This window comes from Ictalurus furcatus, chromosome 22, assembly GCF_023375685.1.
Source record: "Ictalurus furcatus strain D&B chromosome 22, Billie_1.0, whole genome shotgun sequence".
Lineage (NCBI taxonomy): Eukaryota > Metazoa > Chordata > Actinopteri > Siluriformes > Ictaluridae > Ictalurus > Ictalurus furcatus.
The window spans coordinates 19934979-19944411 of record NC_071276.1 but is presented as its reverse complement, the minus strand read 5'-3'; positions in this window follow the sequence as shown (position 1 = coordinate 19944411).

Genomic DNA, 9433 nt, shown 5'->3' with positions numbered 1-9433 from the left:
AACTAGCCTCAAACTAGCCTCAAAACTAGCCTCAAACTAGCCTCAAAACTAGCCTCAAAACTATACTCAAACTAGCCTCAAAACTAGACTCAAAACTAGACTCAAAACTAGCCTCAAAACTAGCCTCAAAACTAGCCTCAAACTAACCTCAAAACTAGCCTCAAAACTAGCCTCAAACTAGCCTCAAAACTAGCCTCAAACTAACCTCAAAACTAGCCTCAAACTAACCTCAAAACTAGCCTCAAACTAGACCCAAACTGGACTCAAAACTAGCCTCAAACTAACCTCAAAACTAGACTCAAAACTAGACTCAAAACTAGACCCAAACTGGACTCAAAACTAACCTCAAAACTAGCCTCAAAACTAGCCTCAAAACTAGCCTCAAAACTAGCCTATCAGGTAGAACTGAACTTTGGTCTGTAGTCATGCACAGTTAGTCTTCAGAGCCGCTACAGTGAAGCAAATCCTAAAGCCAACTAGCACTTTTTTTTGGTACGTATTTCTGTAATCATCAATAGAGAAACTAATTAAAACTCATCCACAGCTCTGTATTGTGCCCAACGTTGCTCCATGTTAGCCTCGCTCTCCTCTCGCTCTCCTCTCGCTCCCCTCGCACTGCAGGGAGATTTAATTGCGTAAAATGACCTTTCCCAGGTCGCTGTGACAGCTGCCCGATTAGTCGTGACAGGGCTAGCGGGCGTTAACGACGCCGAGGCAGAGGAACAGGACAGAGAGAGCGTAATAAGAGCGAGCTCTCAGAGCGTGCTGGTCGCTAACGCCAGGCCCTGGGGACGGCCGTGTCAGCTCCACTCAACCCACGTCTGCCCGTGTGTGTGTGTGTGTGTGTGTGTGTCAAACTGTCAGGGCACAGAGCGAGCAGCTAAGCAGGAACGACAGTTCGATTGAACAGCACGAGGCACAATTACGACGTAGCACTTGGAGGGTAATGATGTCCCAATACACACACACACACACACACACACCGTTAACTGAATGTAATGTCTTTCTCTCTCAGGAATGATAAACGTGACTAGCGCTTCTGACTCATAAGCCTCCACTGCTTTAGCCTTTAGCCTAGTGGTTAGTCTAGTGCCTTGCTTTCCATTAATTAATTAGCAGTGATGTGTGGAGCCTGATTCTGTTCAGCTAGCAACAGTGAGCTACATCAGTGTAGCGCTCCTTAGCATAAAAAGACCCCGTTTCAGAATGAAAACAAGACAGTGCTTTGCTTAGCCGTGTCTTTTTCATGAACAGGCTAATCCCGGGGAGAAAATATGACTACGTTTCTGTATATTTCTTGATTTTTATGCCATGCGCTTCTTTATAAACATAACTAGCTGACGCTAACTTACTAAAATACAAACTACAAGGCTAAACTAGCTTAACTATACTGGTGAGAAAGATGTTAGCTTATAAAAAGAATTCAGCAGAACGTTAGCAGGACAGCAAAAGAAGCACTATGACAGAGTAGCATACTGCTCAGCACCTCACGGTGCTGTTTTTATTTTGATGCTAATCATCTACCCAATAATATAGTCTTTATTGTGTAAACAACAACAACAAAAAAATCTTTAGCGGGAACCTTTAGGAACATGATGGAAACTATTCGAAATGTCACTAATGGATTAGTGAGAAAGGGGAATTTGAAAAATTAAAATAGATCAATGAATAAATATTGTTAGCCTCATAAAAGGTGTTTAGCAGTTAGTTAAAGCTAGCTAGCTATGCTACAAACCTATAAGGGAAAAAATTAGATAACTCCACTGAGGCTGCGTCCATCATACATAAATAACAGCTAATTGCTAGCTAGGTAATAGCTAACGTTTTTATTAGCAGTCAGTAACATTCGCAAGTCATTTGTCTTCACAAGAAGCAGCTACATAAATTTTTTTTTAAAAATTGTGCAAATTTTAGGAAAATGTTCATAACATATAGCGCTACTTGGTCAGTGAAAATGTTTACCCTTTAAAAAAAGCTACGCTACATCTTGCTCTTGCTAATAGAAATTTGAAGTAGCTAGCTAAAGGCTTGACTAGCGATTCAACCAACCTACCCTCCTGATAGCTAGCTAGGCTAAACATTTGTACAGCACCAAATTTTAGCACTTATTATTATTAATTACAAATTTCGGTCAATTTTTTACTACATGATTATTTTGCTTATTTATTTTTTAATTTTTTTATTTTTACACTAAAACGCTTTAAACATTTTAACACTAAAACACATCCAAAGGTGACCCTCAAGATTCTCCACTATTCCTTCGATGTTTCAAAATGGCCGCCCCTTAAGGTGATGAGCATATGAGCGATGATAGTCGAAGCTAATAGGAGCCATCTGTCCCAGTAATGAGTCCCGCTCGTCCCTAAATGAGCCGGTTTTAATTAAGGCCCACCGAATTAGCCATGCTAGGTTGCTTATCAGTAGCACACGTCATTATGCAAATATAATAAAAAATCATCAAGCAGCAGAGAAATTAATAACCAAAGTGACTGCCGAGTTTGTGCTAATGGATGTTTTCTTTTGCTAGCCATCGTGACATTACTGAGAGAAATGTTTCGCGATTAGTCAAAAGAAGAACGGTGGTTTCGGAGCCCAGTCCCAATGTACTGCAAATATTAGCATTTACGCCAGCTAATATAACTGATTTAGCTTGTTCTGGGATGGGTAATTACCTGATGAGCTGTGCTAATTGTGTTAGCGCAGATAAAACTCAGCGTGTGCTGTGCCAAAAACGATAATCCAAACTGTAGCGCTTGCTGGAAGTTATCAGAATTCGTTCCAACAAGAAATATTCAATAGAAATTTATGAGTTAGCATAAATATAACATTTCACACACCAAATAGTTTCATATTAACTAGCTAATAAACTTCACAGTAGATAGCTTGCTAAGCGAACTGGCTAGCTAATACATGTTTGTTGCTACAGGATGGGGTGCAAGCGCAACGCCTGTAACTCACAGAAATTTCACACTAAGCTAGCTTAATTTAGCTAATATTAGTAAATAAACAAATGGTGGTTGCCATGGTAACGGTACTAGCATACAGGTTTGGCAGCTGTTAAATTAATCCTTGAAAAAATGAGAATGTAAATCTCTGATATCGAAATTCCAATCTTATTACGAATGACAGTTAGTTAGCTAATTGACAAGCAAAGCTAGCTAATACTAATGACACGAAGCTAATCGGGATGGCCGAAACATTTGCATATTCATACCTATTTATGAGTCCGGTGTTTTTAATGAAATTAAATAAAATATTAAGCGCAAAGACTACAAAAAGCTTAGAATCTCCAAAGAGTCATAATGTTAGTCAACGTTAACTAGCAAAACACTTAGCAATGAAAAGATTGCATGGTTAAGAAAGCTAACAAGCTAATGTTAGCAAAGAAAAAAAGTATATGGTTTATATACCTTACGGAGATAGCTAGCTTTCTGGGCAATGTTTTTTGTTTAACACCACTGCGAATAAAAATGAACAAACATGATAGGTATAAAAAAAAAAAAGAAAAAAATGTTTCTAGCTAGCATAACTGTCCAGCTAGCTAGTGTTAGCAAAACAGTGGTTTATACTACATATATGGTGTACACTGTTCCAATTTTTTTACTTCAAGAAAAAAAACAAAAGAGCAAACATGGTATCTGTATTTGTAATAGTTTAAAATGAAACACTCAGCAAACTGACAGCTTCGATTTCCCGAAGGTTGGCGTTTTATGATCTTCTGAGACTTTATTTCCCATTACAGCTGAAGTGAATGAGCGAGAGAGAGAAAGAGGAGAGTCGTGGGGTCTTTGGCAGAAGCTTCGGAGCGAGGAGAAACGCTCTGCTGAAAGCTGCGTAACTTGAAACGAGTAAATAAAAGAGCGTAAAAATGTAAGAAAATAAACCGAGCTAGGGTTTAAATACAGTTTAATCAGGTCTCTTTCTGCAGTGTTCAGACACACTGTACAGTCACAGTGCTGGTTCTGTTTGGAACTGTTGTGTGTTGGTGGGAGAACCTGCTCTGTGTTTGTGTGTGTGTGTGTGTGTGTGTGTGTGTACATGCCCCGCGCTGACCCCGTGGTTATTAATCTCTTTCCCTGTCAAGGTAATGAATGATGATGGACAAGCTGGTGTTTGCAATGTATCATTGCGCACACACAAACACACACACACACACACACACATACTCCTGAGTGACACACAAAGACACAGTCATTCAGCGGCTGAGAGGCACTAAAGCACTCATTCAGTGAGTCTTAAATCTGTTCCCTGTGTGTGTGTGTGTGTGTGTGTGTGTGTGTGTGTGTGTGTATTTAGCCCTATGTGCAAAGCTAAAATTGCCAAAGGTCCTTACAATGATAGGATCATGTCAAATGTCCTCACAATCATCTGGTCCTCATAAAAATAATTGTTTTTATGTGAGTAACTTAACTTTGTTCTGTTCTGTGTGTGTGTGTGTGTGTGTGTGTGTGTGTGTGTGTGTTTGAGACTCTTTATGAGAACTTAAAATGACTAAAAGTCCTCACAATGATAGGACCATGTCAAATGTCCTCACAATCAGCCGGTCCTCATAAAATACATTGTTTAAGTAAGTATTAAATCTGTTCCCTGTGTGTATACACATATTTAGCACTTTGCGAGGACCTACAAATACCAAAGGTCCTCACAATGATAGGAGCACGTCAAATATCTTTACAATCCTCATAAAATACAGTGTTTAAGTGAGGTTTAAATTTGTGTGTGTGTGCGAGTATTTAGCCCTTTATGAGAACTTCAAATGAGTAGTCCTCACTATGATAGGAGCACGTAAAATGTCCTTACAATCACCACTTCTCAGATAAAGCTGGTTTTTTATTCTCTCTCAAGTATTTTTTTAATTAACACACATATATATATATATATATATATATATATATATATATATATATATAAATTTCCTTCTGGTTATGGAGTTTAAGAGTTAGGGTTATCGTTCGGTCTCGACATAGCAATTGATTAGCTACAGTAACCATTACTGTCAATGGAAGGTCCTCACAAATGCAGCCAGGCCCCTGGTGTAAAATCGTACGCACAGTAAACGTTTCATATCTACAGCTCAGCATCGTGTCACGTGAAGGAAATTCAAGCAGAAAACTCAGTGTTGATGGAAGACCGATAACCTGTGACGCTATCGTGCACGGTGTTTGCTTTGATCGGAATCTGAAAACGCGTGTTTTTATTCTGGGTCGATCTTGTCATGTGGGTGAGTTCGATGGATGAAGGACGATCTTTGGATTGATTTATATATTTATTTATTTATTTATTTCCACATGGGTTAGCATTGTCGAAATATAATCTGTAAAATAGTGTGCATGATTCCTCCCCCTGCTGGCCAGCAGGAGCACTACGGCCGAGTGTGTATGCCTCTCGTCCGGCATCTTGGAGCGTGTGAGCGAGTCCAGATCAAAGCTGGAGCCCCATCGAAGCCTATGGCACGCTACTTAATAATTGCTGCATGTGAAAAAGGGTTTAAACACGGTGTCATGAACAGGTTAAAAACACAACACCCGCACGTACCCGTACCGCCTGCATGCTGCATAATACCTCTTTCATGTTCTCTTATTTATTCTCTCTCTCCGTCTTTCCGTGTCCAGCCAGCTCCAGTTCCAGCCCTTCTCAAGGCAATTACTCTGTGTTGATTTAGCTGTCACTCGGTGCATGTGTTTCGACATGATTTATAGACTGGCTTCTCGTGCCAGTCGCTCCGACATAAATTGCCCAATACTCAGAAAAGGGCTCATTTGCTCGGCTCTGCATTAGAGCGGCCGATGATTGCGGCAGAAATGCGATGTAAATGAGATCTGAGAGGCCCCATCACTCACGATGTCGTGTAGCCGATCCTATTATTATTTATTACTGTAATTGCCCCGTGTTTCCCCGGGCCGTGCCGCTCGCATGATGTACGCCACGACGGATCAACTCGGTGTGACGGGCGGCGGGAAGAGATTTTTTCTTCTTCTTTCGTTTCGTCTTTATTGTTTGTTCTCATGACGGCCCACATCGAATTCCTACGCAGAAATGTGTGGGAAATCCAGACAACCCTGAGAACTTGCTACACACACACACACACACGTACACGCATCAAAACACACGTGCTGGGTGACTGGTTATCGTGCACGTACGCTGTGTTCTTCTGTATAAAGAACAAGCCTCTCTCTAGGTCTTATCTACCAAGTGTGTCACCGATACCATCTCTGATTCCACCAACTAAACATCTCCCTCATACACACACACACACACACTGGTTCTCACCACCGGCGCCTGCCACATGCTCGTGTACGCCGATAGTAAACATACATTCAGATCTAAACCTGTGGAACATCTTTCATCGGAGCAGCTCAAGCGTTCCGTGGCGTTAAGAGATCTCAGGTGACATGTCAAAACATCGCTACGCACAAACGCACACATCAGACTTGACACACGGAAATGTACCGAGCTCCAGAGACGTATCGCAAACACAGCCATAGTTCCGGATAAAACCCAGAGATCCGCATTCTTCCTCGCTGTGTTTAGGACGGGAAAAACGCACAAGTCACGCTTATTCTCGAACACGTTTGGATGAAACTCGGACTTGCTAGCATCCAGAGTCACTCTCGATGAACGTGTTTTCCCAAATAATAAAGCTAAACGTGATGTTTCGAAGGAAAGGACGGAACCTGCGAGAACGTCTTAAATGAAGACGAATTAGATTTAATCGAGCTACGGAATCTGGCGCTGTCCGTTTTCACGTACGACTACACAGCGACGCTAACGCAATCCGCGATCCATTTTAAAGCTCGCTTTGGTTTTGTTTTGTTTTATTACCTGCAAACGTTTTTCCTCACATACTCGCTTCTTTCTTTGCTAGGAGTCTGACAACCTTTCGCTCTATCCTTCCTTCTCTCCCTCTCCCTCTCTCACCCTCTCTCTCTTTCTTTCTCAATCACTTTCGGAGGAGACTTTTTTTCTGTAGAGGATGAATTATTGAGGCGAGCAGGCGGATTAATCAGGCCGTAATGGGGCTGTGGGGAGGAGTAGCAGGACCATAGATCACTGCAGGAGATGGGAGCTTTCACCTCACACACACCGCGTCCCTCAATCAGGCCTAACACGAACACCAGAGAGAGAGAGAGAGAGAGAGAGAGAGAGAGATGGAGGGAGGGATGAGGAGACAAATTAATAGTGGGTGCAGGAGGGATCATGGGAGGGAGGAAGATGGAGGAGGAGAAATAAATCGGGGAAGAGAAATGTGGAGACAAGATGCGAATAAAGAATTGAGGAAGATTGATAGAAAAAAAAGGAAGACACGACAGTAAACAGAGAGAAAAAGCAGGACTAAGATCCTTCACGCAACAAAAGTGTAGAAAACATCAACAAGGTTTTAAATCGATATGCCCTTTTCTTTACGTCACACAGAGTCCATGTTTATACTTTGAATATCTCTTGGGTTACTTCCTGATGTGTGCCGTACTTCCTCCTTCCTGTTTCAGTACCTGTCCAGCTCCATCCTGAACACGCCCCTTCGTAAAAGCGTGCACCCGTTGCTCAGTATTTGTCTTGTTCGTGTCTGTTTTTTTCAAAGTCACACGGGCCTCGTGTTTGTCCTTGTTCATTTTATGGCTTACTTCAAGGTTTGCTCTGTTTTCTACTTCCTGGTCCTTTACCTGTCCAGCTCCACCCATTAAGCACCTGTTGTTTTTATGTTGTCTTTTGTTAATTTACCTTTAGAATCTGGGTTTATACCACTGGGATCATCTTTATCCTTTGTCTTTACTTCCTGTTTTGCCTGAGTTCTTACTTCCTGGTTCTCTACCTTTCCAGCTCCGCCCTGAACACGCCCCTTAACCATTGTGTGCATCTGTTTCTCAGAATTGTCTTGTTAGGGTCCACAGGCTATTTTTTGTCTATTTTATGCTTTACTTTCTGCATCTTTACCTGTCTAGCTCTGCCCTAAGCACACCTCTTAATCACTGTGTGCATCTGTTTTTCATTATTTGTCTTGTTCATTTACCTTTAGTATCTGTATTTACCTTTGTCTTTTTCAATATTTGTCAATGCAATAGTTGGCCCAGCAAGATCTATGTCTTGCTAGCAGACTTAGCTGGCTATTTAACAACAGTTAGCTAATAGGTAGTGATCAAATTAACTAAGCTAACAATAGCCTTTTAGGATATAATATAAAGTAATATAACTTTTAGGCAACTGGCTAGCTCAGTGGATGTTGCTAAAGTATTATACGGTGTCGTATCAACCAGTATTTCATGCTGAGCACTACACTGAGGCAAGGAAAACAAGAACTGCTGGTTCCTGATCAGTTATCTGTCACTTTGCTTCGTTATTTTTTCATTTCATTCAAAATCTTTTTTATTGGAGGATGCCAATACTTTTAGAGTTGACTGTATTTGTGCTGCTTTCTTGCACTCTGTGGCTTGTACTGGCATGTAGTGTGTGTGTGTGTGTGTGTGTGTGTGTGTGTGTGTGTGTTGAACACCTGATGGTTGGATGGTTGTTATGAGTTGTTGACATACACACACTACCTTTTAAAACCGCCCACCTTTAAAATCATACACCTTTGTACAAATATATAGGACACACACACACACACACACACACACACACACACTCATACAAGGCCACCCACCTGTTACACACTCATACCTGTTTCAACCTGAAAGCATGGGGGCATCTCTCTCTTCATCTCTGTGTGTGTGTGTGTGTGTGTGTCAAACCAGATAAATAAAATGGCTGATATCAGTTTGATTGACAGGAAGCTGCCCTCAGGACATGCCACCCACAGATAGTAGTAACGTACATTTTGTTCCCAAAGAACTCAATCACGTACACACGTACACACACACACACACACACACACACACACACACACGCACCCACCTCTTCACCTCTGACCTAGATAAATAAGTGTGCCAAAATAGTGTGTATGATCGTAGTGTGTATGGGAATGATGCAGGTATAGAAATGTCTTTGAGAACAGATGGGTGTGTCTTTGAGAACATATGGGCGTGTCTTTGAGAATAGCAGGTGTGAACAGGGCCATAGACACACTTTCTCCAGTCTGTGAGCCTGTTGTAATATTTGGAACTCTGTGTGTGTGTGTGTGTGTGTGTGAGTGTGTGAGACGCTGTGTGTGGTGTTCTGATACATGCGTGTGGGAAGTGTGTTCCTTGTTATCATCCTCACGTCTGTCATCCCTCTCTTTCCTTGTCTTCCTTTTATCTCCATCCAGCTCGCCTCCTTCTTTTATTTGGCGTTGCTCCGCTCTTCCTGTTTCTCTCTCTCTCTCTCTTTCTCTATCCTCGGCCATAAAACTGTCATCAGATCATCACACACACGCACAGATCTCACACACACTTGCATACACACACACACACACACATAAAAGCACGGCTCCGTCTCGTATTGTTCTGGATTCCTATTC